The 22,663-nt window shown below is 33.2% G+C and overlaps 1 non-coding gene across 1 annotated transcript; it reads right to left on the reverse strand.

The window, feature by feature from the left end:
- Positions 1-2,308: 2,308 nt before the first annotated feature.
- LOC129465108 (U4 spliceosomal RNA) lies at positions 2,309-2,446 on the reverse strand. The gene has a single exon (XR_008651879.1). It is a non-coding gene; the product is annotated as a U4 spliceosomal RNA (small nuclear RNA).
- Between the last annotated feature and the right edge of the window lie 20,217 nt (positions 2,447-22,663).

Below are 22,663 nucleotides of genomic sequence, written 5' to 3' on the forward strand. Positions count from 1 at the left end.
GGCCATTTGATCAATTTCATTTTTCATTTACTTTTCAAGATAATTGAAATTATTGGTCATAGACATCTGTTCCATAGGCCATATAAAACTAGATTTATGTACATTTTGAAACAAGAGGAAAAATACGTTACCAAGGTTGGTAATCATTTTAACTGACACAGATGTAAAAGTTTTCAAAAGTATAAATGGAAAAAATGTACAATAAAGAGATGTCAGTTTATGAAATGGTACATTGGTTTGTGTCAAGAGTCTCTCTCATATCTTTGGTTTGCTGGCTGTAAAGAATCAGTGAATTTTACAGGTCCCCTATTCTAAGACTTTGTTCTGCTAGAAACAGTTACTAATAGACTGGAAGAAAGTGCAGGTAACTGAAATTTTCACAGTAAATTGTTTCAACTATTACTGCTTCTTTAATCACACACTGCATGTCTGCCACTTCTAATAACAGCTTGGTGCCTGGCAGGCATTCTGCTTTATCTCTGAATTTCACTGCTTGTGTGATCCTTTGTGAATAAATTAGTCTAGTAGTCATCATGTGCAGTCTTAGATTAACATTCACTCTATTTTTATTGCTTCCATGTACTTTTTTCTGTTAAGAACTAACTAGCACTGACACTTGGTCTGATCTGACCCGTGCATTCCTACTGCCTCTGGTGAAATTTCCATAGACCAAATATTACCCGCCATGTTTCTTTGTGTAAATTGCTCCTTGTTTCAAAAACAACATAAACATATTATCTTTTCTTTTCAGCATAGTCATATTGAATGTGACTTTATATGTCTATTTCTAAATTACTTTCTTTACTGATTGATGGTCTCTCATTTTTCAGTCTGAGTCACCATCTACATCTCTATAACTGTTTTCCCCTGAACCATTTTTTTCTTTCTTTAGTTAAAACGGTAAAAGTAGGACATTTTATTATTATTATTTTTTTTTTTTTTTTTTTTTTTTTTTTTTTGAGACGGAGTCTCGCTCTGTCGCCCAGGCTGGAGTGCAGTGGCGCAATCTCGGCTCACTGCAAGCTCCGCCTCCGGGGTTCACGCCATTCTCCTGCCTCAGCCTCTCCGAGTAGCTGGGACTACAGGCGCCCGCCACCACGCCCGGCTAATTTTTTGTATTTTTTAGTAGAGACGGGGTTTCACCGTGGTCTCGATCTCCTGACCTCGTGATCCGCCCGCCTCGGCCTCCCAAAGTGCTGGGATTACAAGCGTGAGCCACCGCGCCCGGCCTATTTTTATAACAATTTAAATGATGCCTAACATTACTTATTCTTAAGTTAGGGTTCAAATAAAAAATGCTTTTTTTTTTTTTTTTTTTTTTTTAAAACGGAGTCTTGCTCTGTCACCCAGGCTGCAGTGCAGTGGCACAATCTCGGCTCACTGCAAGCTCCGCCTCCCGGGTTCACGCCATTCTCCTGCCTCAGCCTCTACGAGTAGCTGGGACTATTTTATATTTTCTTCATAAAATAATTTTAACTGCTGTGACTCTCTATGAATTAAAATATTTCTTCTCTCCTTACTCTATTAAAACTTGCTGCACAAATTTTCTTATCAAATTGAATAAAATGTTTTCTGAAAAGTAGTTGCTACATCTTCATAAGAAATCTCAAATGTATGCATCTTATTTATTAAATAAGTTAAGTCTATTGTAATTGGCTTTAGTGCCATTGTGTTAAACATTTATTCCTCTTAGTTAAAATTCATCTATCAATTTTATAAGTTAATTTGCATTTACTATATTTCTTCCAGTACTGTCCAGGTATTAAAATTAATTTTCTAAGAATAATAATTTAGGCCAGGCGTGGAAGCTCACGCCTGTAATCCTAGCATTTTGGGAGGCCGAGGCAGGTGGATCACTTGAGGTCAGGAGTTCAAGACCAGCCTGGCCAACGTGGTGAAACCCTGTCTCTACTAAAAATACAAAAATTAGCTCAGAGTGGTGGCAAATGCCTGCAGCCCCAGCTACTTGGGAGGCTGAGGCGTGAGAACCACTTGAACCCAGGAGGCAGAGTTTGCAGTGAGCCGAGATCACGCCACTGTACTCCAGCCTGGAAAACAGAGCAAGATCCCTCCAAAAAAAAAAAAAAAAAAAAAAAAAAAAAGAATTATAATTTAGCAACAACTCTTCTTTTTTACTTATTATTTATCTATTTTTTTAAGGCTCAGAAATCACAGTTTTTGAGTAAAACTTAGAGAATTTGTCACTATTATACTTGTTTAATCAATTATACTCAAGTTTCAAGGCATATAAACATTGCTTTATGCTTTATATATTAACTGGCATTTGTTGTTATAAACATTGTTTTAGTTTCTGTGGATAATATAAAAAATTGCCAATGTTGACTATATTACAAGTCATCATGGTGAGGTATTGGGAAAGTTTTCAATTAGCAATAATTGCTTCTTGAATAAACCTTTAGCTATAATACTGCCAATGTGCAAAGTTGTTATAAACTATTTGTACAAGTTTAAAAATCCACTGTGTAATCTATTATATTTGTATAACATATGTTAGTTATTTTGAATTGTTTTGTTGAATAATTCTGATTAAAAGAAAATTCATTGATTTTATTAGAAAGTTTCAACATATTTCTAGCTTTATGTATCATCTATAAATTGAAGTTCAAAGAGAGGAAATTTCTATTGAAATGTTATTTTATTCTTATACCACTCTGTGCATGTTATAACATTTTGCTTTTAAAAGTATAATGTATTTAAATATATAATAAACTAGAAAAAATGCTCCACAATTTCATAAGAAGCACATATTTCTATGGTAATGCATTTACTTTTACATTATGGATAGTTAAGTTCAATATTATTAATAATTAGAATAAAGATATTATAATGTCACATAAGTAGTGAATATCTATTCTTTAATCTTCAACAGAACATAAGCATTTGACCCAGAAGGCTTCCTTCTTACTGTGGTATATGGCTTTTGCTTTTCCACAACAAGATAGGAAGCGTATAAAAGATAAGGCTGCAAGAAATCTTACACTGTAACAGTCAATTCAAATGATTTGTGCTGCACATGTAACTGGGAGCCAGATATTGACAGCAAAAGACAGCTTTTGCCAGGGAAACTCCATTTAGCACTTAGGAAATGAAATATAAAGAGAAGTTAACTGATTCCCACAGTGACAATTACATGTCTATACTCTAAGAATGAAAAGAAGACTTAAACAGTTATAAAATTAATAGTCATTGTTAGAAAGGAACTTAAATATCAACTTTACTTGAATTTCTATGTATATTTTACTAGAAACGGCGTTTTCTGGTAATTATATATATATTACAAATAATATTATATATAATATATCATATATGTTATTCCATATTCCCCATATTATTACATACATAAAGTGAGACAACCTGATCTTTGGCTACAGGCTTTTTGTACTGCAAGGCTGGAAAAACATAGGTCTATTCCTTGAACATGTAAGAAACTGTCGTCCAAACACTTTGTGGTGTAGTAATATCATAAAATTAGGTTTGTGGCCTGAGCTACCCCCTTAGATCTCTACCAGATTGGTTAACTTTGGTAATTAATTGAAATCTTTTCCCATAGCACTTTTAAATAATCAAGTTTCTTAGAAGTGTTAGATATTAACACTTAGCTGGGGGACATTAAATGATAACCAGACAGGGCCTGATGATCACTCTCAGTAAGTAGGTAAAGTTGACTGGGGTAAGATTAAAGAAGTCTCTGTCCATGCACAATTTCACTACTACAACTGATATGACATACCCAATTCATAGATATAAAAAGTAGAGCGGTGGATGCCAGAGGCTGAGGGAAAGAGGAAATGGGGAATTATTTCTTAGTAAGTAAAGAGTTTCAGTTTGGAAGCTGAGAAAGTTTTGGAGATATATGGTGGTGACGTGATGGTTGCACAATAATGTGAATGTATTTAATGCCACTGAATTACACACTTAAAAATGGTGAAGATAGTAAATGCTATGGTATGCATATTTTATCATAACAATGGAAATGTGACCAGCATACAAAGTCTTGGAGAATAAAGGTATTCAATGCCATAGTCTGAATGTTGGTGTCCACCTCAAAATTTATATGTTGAAATCCTGACTCCTAAAGTGATTGCATTAGGAGATGAGAGTTTTGGGCGGTGATTAACTCATTAGGACAGAGCCCTCATGAATAAAATTAGCGTTCTTATAAAAGAGGCCCAAGACAGCTGCTTTGCCTCTTCCCATCACGTGAGGACATAGGGACAATGTGCTGCCCATAAGGAAGAGGGCTCTGACCAGACACTGAATCTGTGGGTGGCTTGATCTTGGACTTCCCAGGCTCCAGAACTGTAAAAAACAAATATTCATTGTTTTTAAGCCAATCATTTCTGATATTTTGTTGTATCAGCCCAAATGGACTAAAATATTTAATGTTTGGAAAAAATAATAGAGAAAAAATATTTTATTTCTTTTTGGGAAGTCATTTCTGAAACAATGAAAAAATGAAAAACGACAAGGAAAAATAGTTTCAGATATAAGAATATTTAATATATATAAATTTAAAAATTAAAAATAAAGGTTCATAATATCAAATATATATTTATATTCTATCAATCTATATAGATAATGCTAAGATAATGACTGAAAAATAGTTATGCAATAATGTCAATTTCTTAAGGGTCTAAAAAATGTTCCAATGTTTCACTAGATAGTAATAAAATGTATAATAAAATGATATTCCATTTTCAACCATAAAACTAAAAATCTCCCCTTTTTGTTTACATTTACAATGGTCAATACTGGCAAAGATCTGGAACATGAATGTCTGTTTCTTTGTACCCGACTGAATTACTATGATGCATTTGGAAAAGCATTTGCTAGATGTGTCAAAGTGAGATTTTTAAAACGTCAGTTATTTTATGTTTCTCATGAACAGCACTGTGACTTAATCTGAAAAATATAGTAATAGATATTTTTATTCTTATATTTTGGAATTTCTAAACTTTGTTTACTGGCTGTATATATTGCAGTGATAATCAGAAAGCCAACACTCACTGAATGCTGTTTTTAAGAAAAAATATATATATCTAGTTTGAAGACAACTTAAATATAATGTTTCATTCATCTTCTATAACTGAAACTTTGCACCTTTTGACCAACAGCTCCCCACTACTCACCCCCCACCCCCCATCCCACCACCAGCCTCTGGAATCCATCTTTCTGTTATGCGTCTATAAGTTTAGCATTGTGGACATTGTTTCCCGGGTTTCACTTATCTCCAAACTACGTACAGCTTTTTTATGTCAACATCTCTCAATAAAGCGGTTTATAAATAGTAATCTGGTCAATCCTAGTGACAGTAATAAAGGCTCTGTTAGTAGCAGGAGTTCTGAGGGATTTCAGAGCTGAACAAGGAAAAAGTCATGACCAGGAGGTGGCAGCAGCACACACGACTTTACTGGGGGATACATTGGTTTGCACGTTCTCCAAATCCTCACTTTGGGGAACGTCTAGAAGAGGAGAAGGGCCAGTGAACTCTTGAGGAAAGGGGCATTGGAGAAGAGACTTACATATCTCAATGATGTTCCCCAGTGGCATGAAAGATTGTCTCTGGGTCAGAGGCCTCTGAAGAGCAGCAATGGCTTTCCACAGCTGGTCGATGGGCATAAGTTTGTGAGGACAAAGTGCCTAAAATTCTGCTTATTTGTTGTTTATAGACCAACTTTTTGTGGTATTTTGTTGTAGCAGCCCAAATAGACTAGGATATTACATCCTTATAAAAATTAATGTAGAAAAAAAATTTATTTCTTTGCTGGGGAAACATTCCTGAAACCATTAAAACACAAGGAGCATTAGATTTATAAAATTTTGAGTTTGGCACTAGCAGACTTTTGAGTGAACGGATCTCTGCATGCTGTGAAGAAATAAACAACTTAGGAGCTAATATACAGAGACCATCTTTGACTCATCTTTATAACACGCTGAAGTACTTCATTTAGAGAAGATGCTCAGTAAATCCTTCATTTGCATTGAAAGAAATATTGATTTTACACTTCAGAAAATATAATTCAAAGACAGTAAGAGACTTGGTTGAATTTACTCAACTGGCTAGGCAGAGTTAATTATATCACTGGGTTCTTCTCATTTAGAACCAACTCTTCTTTCCATCATTATTATTTTCTCAAATATTGTTAATAAAGTTAATAAGTTTCCACATGTACTTCCAAATCTTCAATGTATAAATTTACTTACCTAATTCAATTTCCACTTTTTGTGCTGGAAAAAAATCAAAGGCACTCTGATTGATAGTGAATGGAAGACAATCTTATTTTCCACAAACTTCTAAACATTGCAAAAAAAATTGTAATTGTCTAACTTTTAATTTTCTCCATGGTGTAGATATATTGATATATACATAAATATGAATGTATTCTCAGAGTACTCTTCTAGGTTTTATTATGGGACATTATTTTTATGATTAAAAAAGGAAATGTAGTATTCATATATCACTGATGTGATGTGTGAAGCAGATTGTTTGGTAAAAAGAATTCTGAGCTACTGGTTTTTTGATATGTATTCCAATTCTGGCTCACCCAATAACACAAACATTGATGTATTAGTTCATTTTCACACTGCTTATATAGACATACATGAGACTGGTAATTTATAAAGGAAAGAGGTTTAACTGACTCACAGTTATACATGGTTTGGGAGACCTCACAATCAGGTCAGAAGGCAAATGAAGAGAAAAGTCACATCTTACACTTTGGCAGACAAGAAAGAGCATGGGCAGGGGAACTCTCTTTTATACAGTCACCAGATCTTATGAGACTTATTCTCACTCACTATGATGAGAACAGCATGGGAAAGACCTACCCCTATAATTCAATTACCTCTCACCGAGTCCCTCCCATGACACGTGGGGATTATGGGAACTATAACTCAAGGTGAGATTTGGGTAGGGACACAGTCAAACCATATCAACTGATGATTTTAGAAATGCTAGAACTACATTTTAAATATATTAACTTGCAGGATATTTGTTTACATGTAGAATTTCAAAAAAAGATGAGAATATTCACAATTTGGAGTATTAAATTTACAATTGCCAGAAATCTATGAGAAGTGATATTGCCTTTTGTAGCCTTAAATATTAATTAGTGCAAATTGCATAACTGTTATATAAAATTGATGAATTAATTTCGTTACTTGTTTGTATTTCTTTGAATGCAGATAATACTATATGTCATTGTTAGAAATTCTTTACTGTGCAATATTATTCCAAACTTCATGGCTTGCTGAAGACTCAGATGATCATGCTTTAATAATATTTTTAAATTATGCACATTGATTTTTTGATAAAATGTTATTGCTACAGTATAAAGTAAATTATTAATATGCATATTAAGAAAACTATAGTGTAAATGTAACTTTTATATGTACCAAGCAACCAAAAAAAGTTTGACTTTCTTTACTGTGATACTTTATTGAGGTGGTCTGAAACTTAATGCACTATATTTCTGTGGTATTTCTGTGGTATACCTGTATTCCTTATTTCTCATAGACAAAGCAAGAAAAATTGTTAGAATTCAGCTGAGTACACCAGTATATCAACATTTTATTTACTTTTTTGAACAAATTGTTATTACTAAACATAATTATTCCTGTGAAAATTATCATAAAAGAAAAAATCTATTTTTATGAAATGGCACTAAAAATATCAATTTTGTTTGCACTTAATGAAGGCAAGAAGAAAGGACTCCAGCAGAGAAATTTAAGTTTTGAGTGTAAAAAAGAAAATCAGTGGCTATTCAGAACAGTGGGTAATCTCTTACTTGTTGAGGAATAGTTTAAACAGTACACGATATGAAGCTAATACAAAATACCATGTCATACCTGAAATAGACATGTTTTATATATAATCATGAAATACTTATGTATATCAGGACATTAAAAAGAGGATAACACGAGGATTGAAACAATATACATCCCATGCTTTTCAACTTGTATATATTTTTCAATTATATAAATTAACTCAATAAAATTGTTAGAACTCTGACCACATTGAAACAACTAATAATGGTGAATAGATCTTTTCCTAGGATGGTGATGACATAAGTCAAATCTCAATTTACATCTTTAAAAACTATAGAGTTCAATGAAGAGGGTAAGTAAAACCACTTATCATTCACTTCTACAGAAGGCCTAAGAGGACAGAGAACTCCGAAAAATTCCATGGGATGATAAACTGCTGAAACCAGAAGAGGAAGCTCAGGAGCCCATAACAGAGCACAGAGTGAGGCAGGAAAAGGAAAAGTGTGGCAGAGTTCTAGTGGCAACAGGCATGGGTATTATCCCTTTGAGAAGAGTCTGTTTCTGAAAGAAAAACAACCAGAACTGGAGCCGGGCTTTGCAAATGCAAGCCCTGGCTACTGTGTAATTGAATTATGCTCTCGATTGCTCATGCAGTCAGAATTGGCATCCTTGGGACAGCAGTGTGGGGGACAGGAACTCGGAAGGGAGAGACATATTGTGCTGACTTTATATAGAAGAAAAGAAAGAACACGACCTTAGACCCCTACAGGAAAAAAATAAAAATAAAATAACAATTCTGAAAACAATCGTTTTTTTCTACAGAAGTATTTATTGAAATAAACACATTTTCTTTTACTAACCGTAGAGTTGACCTTGCGGTGAGAATCTCAGTAAGCTAATAAAACATATTACAACATCCAAAGAAACAATTATTACTGTCTCTCAATGAAAATTCAAAACAGTTAACACAAAAAAAGCCATATATAAAAAGCTGTTATCACACAGCATAGATAAAATGTACACATGATGAAAATATTAAGCTAGCAGGAACAAAACTGTAAAATAGAACTCCAACATAAACTACATATCTTTAAACTAGCAATTGCAACTTTAAAAGCACAAAATGAATCAGGGAATTTTAAAACTCACAACAAATTAAAAAAAAAAAAAACAGTAAGATATGAGAACGTAATTCGGAACATTCACTAAACAAACTCACCAAACCAAGCCAAAAGAAAGACAGAGTTACAAGATGCCCAGAAAAATCACTTCTCACTGTGAAGGAAACAAACAAACAAACAAATAAACATAAAAACAAAAAGAGGATGTGAATTAAAATAAAATACTGGGATAAAAATATTAAAAATAAATACAATATTTTGAATATCCTAATCTATTATTTATATAAAGAAATGAAGAAAGAATAAATAAAATAAGCAGATAGAAGTAACATTTAAAAGTACTATTGGTAGTTTCAACATAAATTGAATGTTTCAGCAGTAACTAAGAAAATTTTACTATGACTGACTCTTTTGATATAACCTGATAAAATTATTAGACCTAAAAGTCACATGAAAAACAACAATGACAAAACCTCCAGGCAAAGAGGCTAAGGCATTTGCAAGTATATATATATATATAAAAGTATATATAATGTATATATATATAAAAAAGTATATATATATATAAAAGTATATATGTATATATATAAAAGTATATATATGTATATATACATATATAAAAGTATATATATATAAAAGTATATATAAAAGTAAAAACAAGTCAACACCAGCTTTCTTGACAACATACAATATAAGACAACAGTGAAATAGTATTTTGAAAAACACAAAGAAAAAAGATAAGCAAAATTTTAAAATTCAGATAAGCAATCATTCAACTATAAAGGATAGGAGAACGATTAAACATTCAAGAATGTAGTCATGAGTTCTTTCTGAGAAATCTAGATTCGTGAAACTTCATCGAAGAAAATGGTCATCATCCAATATATTTAATTGCAGTAATAAGACTCAAAGGTGGGAGCAAAATTAACTAATAATATTTAAATTATATAAATTCTATAAAAGTGGAAATAAATAATATAACAGAAAATAAACAAAAAAGTGAAAGTAAAATAAGCTCATTGGTGTTTGCAAAAGTCATGGGTGAGAGTCAAGGATAGTATACAATTAATAAAATAAAATGCAGTCACCTAAATATTGAAAAAGGAGAATAAGGACATCATGAAATATATTAGTACAGGTAACCATTTGAACTAAAACAAAATCTTTATAACTATAAATACCAGAATTAGCAAAATAGAGCAAAGAAAACACGTTATACAGAGATACACTTAATACTACATAAAAGAACTTAAGATCTCATGAAAAAAATGAAACTAAGCATAGCAGTCATGTCAATATTATAAATCGGCTTAAATATTCTGCTTCTGGATTTGTTCACTAATCAAAATCTAAGTTTATTCTGTACGAGGACTTATGTAAAATAGACATATAAAGCCTAAAAGGATAGGAAAAGGATACCAAGCAAATACAAGCAATGAGAAAGCAGGTTGTGATATTCATATCAGACAAGGTTCTCAGAAATATTTTTTGAATGCAGGAATGCATGAATTTGTGGGGGATTTGTTCTGAGAATATAAGAACTCATGCCCTCACCCAACAAATCTGTATATAGTTATGGATAAGAAATAAATAGCCAGATTACATTTGATTAAAATAAATGAATGTTCTGATTTATTGGATAAATAAAAACCTTATAAAATACATTAAAATATATTTTTATTAAATCATAGATTTCACAGCAATCAGAACACATGAAATAAAGTTTTATTAGTTCACACAAACTTTTATTACTCCACGTAAACTTCTATGAGTAGAGAAGTTTTTTATAGTTATCTGTTTTGGTTTTAATCAAATAAGCATGAGAAGTATATGCATAATAAGATTTGGAAGTGGGAAACTGGAGAGATTAAAAAACCATAACTTTATGGAAAACGCACATATGATAATTACACATTGGGTGTATTCTGCATTGCTTTTCTGCTAAGCTGTTACGAATGATAGGTATTGCTAATATAAAGGGGGAAATGAAAAGGATTTGTTTTGCCTCTTAATATTACTGCAAACTCACGTTCAGATCAGGATTTACACTTTCTGAAGGTGATGTTCAAAGCCTTTCAGCACTGACTGAAAGTTCCATGTACACATACAAGTTGCATCTCTGAAATATATGGTGATTATTACTTCATAGTCAGGAAAACTCAGCAGTATTAATACATTGACTAAAGAAAGTACAAGATAATGAAGATGCTGGGGGGCAGAGTGGCAATGCCTTATTGGCAGTGATGAATAGGGCTTACTCTCCATAAGTACCACAAGCTTGTTCCGTATGGGTACTCATGCTGAGTTCCATCAGCCAGAAAATTGGCTGTTGAAGGGATTAAAGTGAAAGCAGATGTTTCACTAACACATCCTCAAACCGACAACTTATGACTAATGTAGGCCAACAGAGTCACATCTGCCTATTGACTACAGGAGGCTTTGACATACATAATTTAAAACTGTTTTGATTGTGTTGGTACCATGTTTCCACGATAAGAGGGAAGAAAAGATTCCACAAAAGAAAAAGGCAGAAGGGAGACCTAAACCAAAGTTGAGTGATCCACCCCCAGAACCATACAGCAAATTGTATTTCACGGCTATACCCCCTTTGGCTGTTTCAAACTTTTATTTTTGTAAAATGTATTGCCAGGTGTAGAGAACCAGGACAACGTTATTTTAAAACAATTTAACATTCGCAAGCCAACAAAACCAGAGAGAACTTATGTACCTACAAGTCAGTAACATTTCACAGATGATTTCTGTCCTAATTTCCACTGGCTGACACGTAAGAGTTCTCAACAAATGTCTAATGTATGACATGAACAATTCAAAGTGGTCTCTTCTGAGGGGTCAAAAAAGTAACTAGGAAAACTAACCTCATTATTTGTCAACCATATTTTATGATTAAATCTATTTTTTATGTTCTCATCACTGTGGAAATAACCCATCATTTTTCTGTCTTATTGCCTGAAATTCAACGTGTGATACAAAGTCAGTTTGATCATAACAAATCTTGATGCTTCCATTGTACTATATTAGATTGAAGATGGGGCTATATATGAGGGTATATGTGCATATTTCTGTTGTATTCAAATAAAATTATGGTCACTTTGTCTCATTATATTTAACAAGGGGCCATAGAATTTATTTATAATGAGTTTTAACAGCATATCATTACTATTAATTACTCTTTTTGTTGCTCGTGAGTCTTTATTCCACTCCATTTTTGTTTCAGAGAGATGTCAGACGTTCATTTCATTTGATTTTTAATTATTTTGTTCAATTTTGAAAAAAGAAAACAAAGATTTTGGATCTTAGGTAATTAACCTTCCAATTTAATACTGATACTTGCTAGAACCATGAAAATTATATACATTTTATTTGGTATCTATTATGTTCAGTATGAGATCTATAAATTATATTTAGATACAAACATATTTTGCAAGATTTTGAAATACAAAATAGTTAATAAAATATGGACAAAAATATAACATAGGTAGAAAACTATGGGTCATAAAATAGTTAACAGTTAATCAGAGTCATATATTATTTAGAGAAGAAATCATTTTGTCATAGGTTGTGAAAGATCAAAAAATATTTTGGATTAATTGAGATAAGCTTTAAAGTTTAAGCAGATTATGGTGAAGGGAGATGAGTGAAGACTAAGAAACATGTGTATAGAATTAATGGAGACATGGAAAGCCTAAAAACATAAGAAGCAGCTTATTTTGTATAGGTCCTGGACTTCATTAAAGGAATTAGAAAAAGATAAAGCATATTTTGAAAAGAAGGAAATCCTGTCATTTGCAACAACATGATGAAACTAGAGGACATTATGTTAAATGAAATAAACCAGGCATAGAAATACAAATATTGTATGATCTCACTTATATGTGGAATCTAACAAAATTGAACTTATAAATCAGAGAGTAGAATGGTGATTGCCAGGCCTGGGGTGGTCTGGGGAAATGTTGGTCAAGGGATTCAAAATTTCAGCTAGATAGGACGTCAAGTTAGACAGTTACATTTGGGAGCTCTACTTACAATAGGGTGACCGCTATGAGTAACAATATCTGTACGCCAAGTGAGTAGATTTGAAATTTTCTTACCCTACAAAAGTGATAAGTATGTGAGGTAATGGATATGTTAATTACCTTGACTTAACCTTTTACAATATATACATATATTAAAGAATCGCATTGTACAACATAAATACACACATTTTTCGTTTGTTAACTAAAAACATTTAAAAAGAAAAAAGATAAAGCTGAGAATGTTGAGTGAGGTTAGTTCAAGCAGAAAATTAAATATCAGGAAACTACAATTGAGGTGTGAAAAAAGACACTGACAAATTTTCCATTGCTTCTCTTTGTTTGTTTGCTTGGAAAGTGACATATTATCAGACCCTGTGGGAGAGCTATGAAAAAGAAATAAAAGAAAAGTTTTATGGATATTCTAGGCAAAACACACTGAGGACAGGAACAAGAGAATTAGCAGCAGTGCTGTACCAAAGAATACTTTTGGTTGTATTTCAGAATTGTCTTTATATCTCCTTAGGGCAATAAAATGGAAAACATATGCTATTTTTTTTTGAATGAAAAGTGAGGTAAAAGTCTCAACTTAGCTATTTATCTAATTTGAATTAAAATATGTGCCATATCACAGTTAATATTGTATTGGTCATTGAGATCAGGTAATAAAAATATGGTACCTAAATAATTTTCAGATACTGTCCTTGTAAAGAACTTCAGTTTTCTGATTTACCTTTAGGAAAAAAAAAGTCACATTAAAATAAAATGTCCCTTCGTCTTTGTCCCACTCTGACTTGATGATGAACAATAAATTTTTCTTAGAGAGGACAGAGTCTTATTTATGGTGTAAGGATGTGAAAATGACCTCTTCCTTTCCATCACACATTGAGACATAACTCAAAGGCAGTCACTTTTCGTATATGATCATATCAAACAACAGCTGTTGCTGCTCTTATTCCAAGGAGGCTATCATCAGTTTATTTCTCACAATTTAATATACTGTAAGGGAAATTTTAAGGGTATACACAGAGTGAAAATACCTTGTCTTAGAGCAATGAAAACAAAGGATTATTCTAAATAGCACTATTTTATTGTTATTCATAATACACATTATATTTTCCTTAATGAATATGCCTAAAATAAATTAACCATATAGCTAGGCTTAAGAGAGTTTGGACAATTTAAAACAGAAGCAATTCCACAATTATTCAGTCAAAATTATGAGATATATTAGTTGGTGATGGTGAAGTGCAAGGGTGTAGGGCGAAGTCAAAATTGATTTCAAGGTTTTGTGTAACTGGGAAGATAAATGTGTCATTTTGTAACTGGGTAGCAGGAAAGTACAGACTGTTTTTGGATAAGGTATGTTCAGGAGTTTGATGACAAATTTCATGTTGAAGGTTTTTTGAATTTTAAATGCCATTTTGTTGTTAGAAAATACAAAAGAGGAAAACTTCATTATAAATAAGAGCTTGATTAATGATTGTGGAAGAATTGTAGAGTATTTGTTAGGAACAAGTAATAGCAAGATGACTAGAAAATCTACATTAGCTTGTTAGGCTTTTAGCTTCATGGAGGCAAAACCTAACTATGCCAGATCATGAATATGGAGAATGTGTCCCTTCTTTTCTTCTACAGGGCTTATGTGGCAGAAGGACATGGAAAAAATATGAGAAAGTACTCTCTAGGAGACCCACAGAAAGAGCATCTTCCAAAAAAGTGGAGCTATTTGGATAAAAAAGTGGAGATAAAATGAAGAATGAAAATAAATAGATGAGAAAAAAATATGAGGATCAATATAAATAATAACTTTATATATACTGGTGCTATATTGCAGTTTTATGTCAATCAGCATGGAATGAAAGTACCTGATTTCACAATCACAAAAGATAGAAGGATGATACAAAGAAGATGTGTGTTAAGATCCTTGAGGACTGAGTGAGATGGTCACTCTAATTGCATGAACAAATAATTACACAGAAGAACCCACATCTAGAATTGCCCCACCCCAGGTGCAGAATTAACTTTAGCATATTTATGTGATCTTGATAGGACAGTCTTTCAGTTTTGTAGTCATAGGACAGACTGCCAAAATTTTAATTCATAGAATGTTTGCACAGGTTACTTACTGACTTATGGTTGAATTCAAACCATCAGTGTTGCTCTTTTGAGAAAGTTAAGAGAACAATTAAAAAGAAAAGAACTCAAAAAGTAAAAACCAAAATATTTGGCACATATTAAAGACCTAAAAACTTCTCTCATACCAAACTGCAATAAAATGTTTTTATTCACTTAGGGAGTCACTGCTTTAATAAAAAGAAAACTAACTCTTCTGCTATTGACCAAATGCCCATGGACACCTGGAATCAACTTGCTCTTGGAGTTCAATGAAGATTTTGTGTAGAAATCAGAGTCATAACCTGAAGAGTGTTATTAGTAATGATTTAAAAGGATATTTGAGCAAGGAAGGTGGGAAACAATTTTGTAGTAAGCCAAAATTCAAAATGCTAGATATCTTAGATAAATTTTATTTGGGGTAAGCACAAAAATATGATATCACCAGATTGCCATTCGATTTATGTGGACCTTAATCTAACACTGGTCCACCCTAAATGGCATCTAAATGTTAGAAATAGTCTGTCAAATTTAAGATAAAGGATATTAAAAGTTAAATGCCAGTTTTTAATAACTATGTACATTAGTTTGTTCTCACACTGCTTTAAAGAAATACTTGAGACTAGGTAATTTATAAAGAAAAGAGGTTTATTTGGCTCACGTTTCTACAGGCTAGACAGGAAACATGGCTGGGGAGGCCTCAGGAAGCTTACAATCATGGTGGAAGGTGAAGGAGGAGCCAGCACTTCAATATGGCCAAAGCAGGAAGAAGAGAGGTGGGAGACAGGTGCTACACACTTTTATTTTTATTTTTTTATTTTTTGTTTTTTTATATATATATATATATTTTTCTTGTACTTTAAGTTCTAGGGTACATGTGAACAATGTGCAGGTTTGTTACATATGTATACATGTGCCATGTTGGTGTGCTGCACCCATTAACTCATCATTTACATTTGGTGTATCTCCTAATGCTATCCCTCACCCCTCCCCACACCCCACAACAGGCCCCAGTGTGTGAGGTTCCCCTTCCTATGTCCAAGTGTTCTCATTGTTCAGTTTTCGTCTGACTATTCTTTCATATGTAAAGTTTTTTATTTTCTTCAAAGTGTATTGTCGATAATCTTTTAAAATATATTGTCAATTAACATAATTTTTATTCCTTTGTGACTAATCTGGTGCTTTATCCATTAATCGGTGTTTGTTTCTGAGTTAATTTTTCATATCCAGAGTTATATACTTTTTTCTTCCTCTTGGTCATTGTAAGTGGTTCTATTTTCTCAAGTTGTCAACAAAATTTGTTAACGTATTTACTTGGTTTATCCATGGTTATTTTATACCCTATTTTTGAAAATAAAAGGCTTTGACAACTTTGAGCACAAACACTTTCCTGTTTATTGGTTATATTAATTCTCATGCATAATAATCTGTGTTTTTTTGATTAGTGAACCATTATTAGATCATGTTTAATTAAATTTAGCATGTGAGAATCGATAGTTTCTGTATTGAGGATTTATTGTTCAATCCAGGGAAGTCTTTCACTTGTGTCTGTTAAGCACCGGATTTACGAAGTGCCTAGAAGAATTTCATCTCTCAGCCCGAGAATAACGTAAATTCATGAATGGACAAACTAGCTCCTTCTTGGTTGAAAGTCTATGGAGAAAGATAGTGGGACATGTGTGACAGACAATGACTTCTTTCATAAGTGTTTTAAAAGGATAAATAATATGAACCTGTGTGCTAAAGCATTTCTGGGTACATCTGGCCTGCAGTTTCTCCCGTTGACACTGGGAAAGTTAATGTAGATAACTAATCACATAATTTCATACAAATATTGTGTTTTATTTTCTTACTCATCAGCATTACTATCTGGAACAAACCAAGAGATGGAAATACAGCAAGCTATTACTCTCAGTGACCTGCATTAGCCAGTCTGGGACCGGGGCATCTATCTGCCTTTACTGCTATCCTTATTGCAACTATCCTAGAAGGTAGGGCATCCCCAGAGGAGACTAGAATCCTGCACTCAGCATTTGGAAGACAAAGCAATGTTATATGTTCCTGATCTCAAATCATGGTAATAGAACTCACAGATCCGTGTTGAGATACACTCAGCTTAATCAAGTTCAGATACTGAAAAGCAGGATTTGGCTTTAAAGATTGAGTTTTCAGAAAGGATTAATTAAGCCCAGGCCAGTGCATATTTGATTTATAAAATGAATAGTTTCCAGAAAGGCTTCCAATTTACCTGAGAGAACCATGAAGGAGCTGATACAGTTCTCCATCAAGAGAGGGTTTCTGTAGAAGAAGCTAGAAAGAATTGGAGCCCAAGTAAAATCCTAGTTCAGGGGCAGGAAAAAACACTCCTGACTTACAGCAAAAATTCAGACAAATTTCTTAAGGCTAAGGAGTTAAGAATAAGCACAAAATAAATGCTGCCTCTGAAAAAAATATGATAATTACTTGATTAGTAGGAAAAGAACCATGGAGATAGATTGTAGTGATTACAGGAAAGCAGCAGATTCTCCCTGTGAGCTCTGACTGGGCAACTTCAGCAATGAAAGGAAAAAATATCCACAATACAAAAAATAATAATCTAACAGCTTTCTTGATTGCAGTAGAAACTATTTAAGCAAGCAGAGAGTCATAGGAAGACATAAAGAAGAGACATTCTCACCTTATTCTATACTAGGAGATAGTCACTATCTCTGTAATTCTCTTACAGGATCTTAGAGAATTTCAGTAAATTTCCAAAGTTCTTTTATTTAGGATGTGAATAGAAGACCTTGAAATTAACTGAAAGCCCCAGGACTATGCTCTCTTTATCTTTAGTTTTACTGAGCCCCAGAAGAATTCACTGATACTGTAAAGCCAATGTTATAAATAGGAATAATCTACAAGTCATTAATTGATGAAAACATAACTTGGGATGAAATACAAAACTACTTTTAAAAGTAACACAAAAATTATCCTTTTATATCAAATACTATTTTAAATAGCAATTTATTTTAAATATGTAAAATAATAATTCTCAAGATTGAATATGTCTCTCGAATTCATAATACCTACCTATCATGGCAAAGCAAAATCTTGAAAGGATGAATACAGTTTGTTATTTTTTCCCCTCTGGGTTGCCTAATAACTAGGTTGTTGACTGAAGTAACTGGTTGTTTTATTTATTAGGCAAACATAACCTAAATACTACGGAAAAGAACATCAAGTGTTTCCAGAAAGCAGATTTTAGAGCTGAATATCTGATGCTAATGCTTTTGTTTTTCCTCTCCTTTACGACTTCTACTCTGGAACATTTGAAAGTGTTAAATTCATAACCAAAGATAAACAGCAAACATGGAAAGCAATGGTTTCCAAATTTTATTATGCATTTTAAACTAAGTAGTATAATTGCTGAAGAAAAATCAAGCTGCCTGCAAACTGATAGGATACAGGTCTGATGTGGTCACTTCCTGGCATTCTTATATATTCATCAATTTTAAACATTTGATGAATATATAACACAACTGGATTTTAATACCAATAAATTATTTTTTATCACATATTGCTCTATACCACATATCCACTTCTCATAAAACTTTATGAGACATATACAATTATTATCTCCATTTCAGAGATGAAAAACCTAAGACTGAGAGGTTAAATAATTCATTTATAGTCACATGTTTATGACATAGCAGAGCTCAGTTGTTAACATAGTTAAACACTATTCTATATCCCTTCTCTAAAAATACTTGTCTTATTAGGAAAAGAATAATTAATGCAAAATATTCTACATTTTGAAGCACTTTGCCAAAACTGTCTCATTATTATCAAAATAAATATATTTAATTATATGACATTTTATGAAAAGAAATCTAAATGTGAATTTTATCCATACACGTAGTTGATAATTTTTTTTGTATTTCTCCTCTGATTTGGTAATGAGAGGAAAACATTGGAGAAAAAATGACTTAAAAATTGTTTACTCAAAATATGCAGAGAATGATCTGTGCTCGATTTACAAAAAGAAATAATGTAAGTAAATTTCCAAAAAATTGAAATATTTGCTTCAATTATTAAAATAAAGTATGCCCTAAACTCATTTAAAAGTGCATATCTAATTTAAATATTTCATTTAGATATATAACTTGTTTTTCATTGGTACCATTTAAAATATCAACATTTATAAGCGTATGAAAATATTAGCTATTACATATGACCCTTCAGGGATATTTTATCTTGTTCACAGGAGCATGCACCACCTGTCTTTTTCACTTGTGATATCTCTGAGATATAACTTATGATAACTAATATATACCTATTAGAATGGCTAAAACAAAACAAAACAAAACAAACCTAGTAATACAAAATGTTACCAAAAGCTGACAAGAATGTAGCACAACTGTTTGCCATACTTTCTGGTGAGAATAGAAAATGGTATACCCAATGTGGAAATCAGTTCATCAGGTTTTTATAAAGTCAAGCATGTACTTACAACATGACCAGAAATTCCACTGAGACAAAAACAAAACTGTGTCACACAAAAACCTGTATTTGAATGTTCATAGAAACATTATTTCCTCCTCCAAACTGGAGATAAGATAAATGTCTTTCGAAAAAAGAATAAATAAGCAACTGTAGTACATACATTCATTGGAATACTATTCAGTAACAAAAAAGAAACGAAATATGGACACAGACAATGACTTGGAAGAGGACATGTTTATGGGAAAATGGTGCTGATAGACTTGGCCAATGCAGGGCTGTCAGAAACCTTCAAGCTGTAAAAAATGTGGTATCTGCGAAGCACAATAAAGCAAAGTGCATTAAAGTAAGGTATGCTTGTATGACTTGTGATTTTAAGTTACACCTCCCTAATCACTAACAGTTTTGTGTAACTTAGCAGATTACATAATGCTAAATTGAAGAAGGCAATCTCAAAAGGTTGAATATGGTATAATTCAATTTTTATGAATTTCCAGAAACGACAACTCTATAGAAATGGAGAACAATCAGTGTTGCCAGGGGTCAGCAGTGAAGGGAGAGTTTGACTATGAAGAGTTAACATGAATGAGTATTTTGGGTGAAGAAATTTTTCTGTATCTGGGTTCATGGTGATGGACACATGAATCTCTGCATGCATTAAAACTCACAGAGGGCTGGGCGCCATGGCTCACCTCTGGAATCCCAGCACTTTGGGAGGCCGAGGCGGGTGGATCACGAGGTCAGGAGATTGAGGCCATCCTGGCTAATACGGTGAAAGCCCGTTTCTATTAAAAATACAAAACATTAGCGGGGCGCGGTGGCAGGCGCCTGTAGTCCCAGCTACTCTGGAGGTTGAGGCAGGAGAATCACTTGAGCCCGGGAGGTGGAGCTTGCAGTGAGCCAAGATCGCGACACAGCACTCCAGCCTGGTGACAGAGTGAGACTCCGTCACAAAACAGAAACAAAAACAACAACAAAAACTCACAGAGGCCAGGCACAGTGGCTCATGCCTGTAATCCCAACACTTTGGGAGGCCGAGGCGGGTGGATCACCTGAGGTTAGGAGTTTAAGACCAGCCTGGCCAACATGGCAAAACCCCATCTCTACTAAAACTACAAAAATTAGCCAGGCGTGGTGTCGGTTGCCTGTAATCCCAGCTACTCGGGAAACTGAGGCAAGAGAATTGCTTGAACCCAGGAGGCAGAGATTGCAGTGAGCCAAGATTGCTCCACTGCACTTCGGCCTGGGTGACAGAGCAAGACTCCCTCTCAAAAAAAAAAAAAAAAAAAAAAAAAAAAACACACAGAGTTTCATGCCAACCAAAAAAGAATAATATGCTAACCATAAAAGAATAATATTTTAAACTATCATTTAAAAATTAAAATAATATTTTAAGGAATTTGAGTATAAAATTGACATATATTTATAGTATAAAGCATTGATCTGTCCTCATTCATGTAGATTATGTCTACTAGAAAATTCATATTTTTAATTTTAGAATTTTTCATTTGACTTGACAGTATAGGAGTAGTATTCTGCATTAGATTTTCCAGCTCCAAATTCAGCCTATGTAGAAATTAATGTGTTTTGGAATGAAAAAATTGCACAGATGTCATTTTCCTCAAAAGCAAGCAAACTATGAATGTAAATAATGCAGTGTTTTGGTTTGGAGCTTCCAGAATCACTTGGAATCTGAGATATTGAAATGTCAACAGTTTGAGACCATTTTCTGCCATAAAAATGAGTAGATTGATAGCCACTTTTCTTATTTGTAACTTCCATTAACTTTTTAAAGAATCCTTATTAATAAAATTTGGCAGAGTTTTCTGTATCTGTGATTGTTGTGACATTACACCATTTTGAAAAAAAAAACCCAAATATTACAGTTACTTCAGATTTATTATGCATAATTATTGTTATTACTGATATTATATGGGAATATCAAGGATATTATACAAGAATATAAAGGTGAAAAAATAAAGTCAGAATACAGTTGCAGGCATTATTTGTATATATTGAGGGTTCGATTCCAAACCACCACAATAAAATGAAAATGACAATACAGCAAGGAACATAAGGTTTTTTTTGGTTTCCCAGTACACATAAAAAGCTGTTTACATACGTGTGCATGTGTCTTTACAGCAGCATGATTTATAATCCTTTGGGTATATGCCCAGTAATAGGATGGCTGGGTCAAATGATATTTCTAGTTCTAGATCCTTGAGCAATAGCAAAGACTTGGAACCAACCCAAATGTCCATCAATGATAGACTGGATTAAGAAAATGTGACCATGGAATTCTATGCAGTGATAGAAAAGGATGAGTTCGTGTCCTTTGTAGGGACATGGATGAAGTTGGAAACCGTCATTCTGAGCAAACTATTGCAAGGACAGAAAACCAAACACCACATGTTCTCATTCATAGGTGGGAATTGAACAATGAGAACACTTGGACACAGGAAAGGGAACATCACACACCAGGGCCTGTCATGGGTGGGGGGGAGGGAGAAGGGATAGCATTAGGAGATATACCTAATGCAAATGACAAGTTAATGGGTGCAGCACACCAACATGGCACATGGATACATATGTAACAAACCTGCACGTTGTGCACATGTACCCTAGAACTTAAAGTATAATGAAATAAAATAAAATAAAAAATAAAGAACAAAAAACAAACAAAAAAGCCGTTTACACTGCATTGCATTTAATTAAGTGTGCAATAATATTATGTCTAAAACAACCAACGCACATGCCTTAATTAAAAATACTTTACTACTTGAAAATGCCAACAGTCATTTAAGTCTTCAGCAAATTGTAATCTTTTCGTTGGTGGAGGGTCTTTCCTCAGTGTGATAGCTGCTGAAAGATCAGTGGTGGTTGCTGAAGGTCAGAGAGACAGAGCATCTTCATCAGAAGCAAACTTCATCTCAAAAACACTTTCTTGGCTTATCTATCAAAAGCAACTCTTTATCCAGTCAAATTTAATCATGAGATGACAGAAATTCAGTCCTATCTTCAGGCTCCACTTCTAATTATAATTCTCTTGCTATGTTCACCACATCTGCAGCTACTTTCTACACGGAAGTCTTGAATACCTCAGAGGAATCCATGAGGATTGGAACAAAC

Source organism: Symphalangus syndactylus, chromosome 16 (genome assembly GCF_028878055.3).
Source record: "Symphalangus syndactylus isolate Jambi chromosome 16, NHGRI_mSymSyn1-v2.1_pri, whole genome shotgun sequence".
In the NCBI taxonomy this organism is placed as follows: domain Eukaryota; kingdom Metazoa; phylum Chordata; class Mammalia; order Primates; family Hylobatidae; genus Symphalangus; species Symphalangus syndactylus.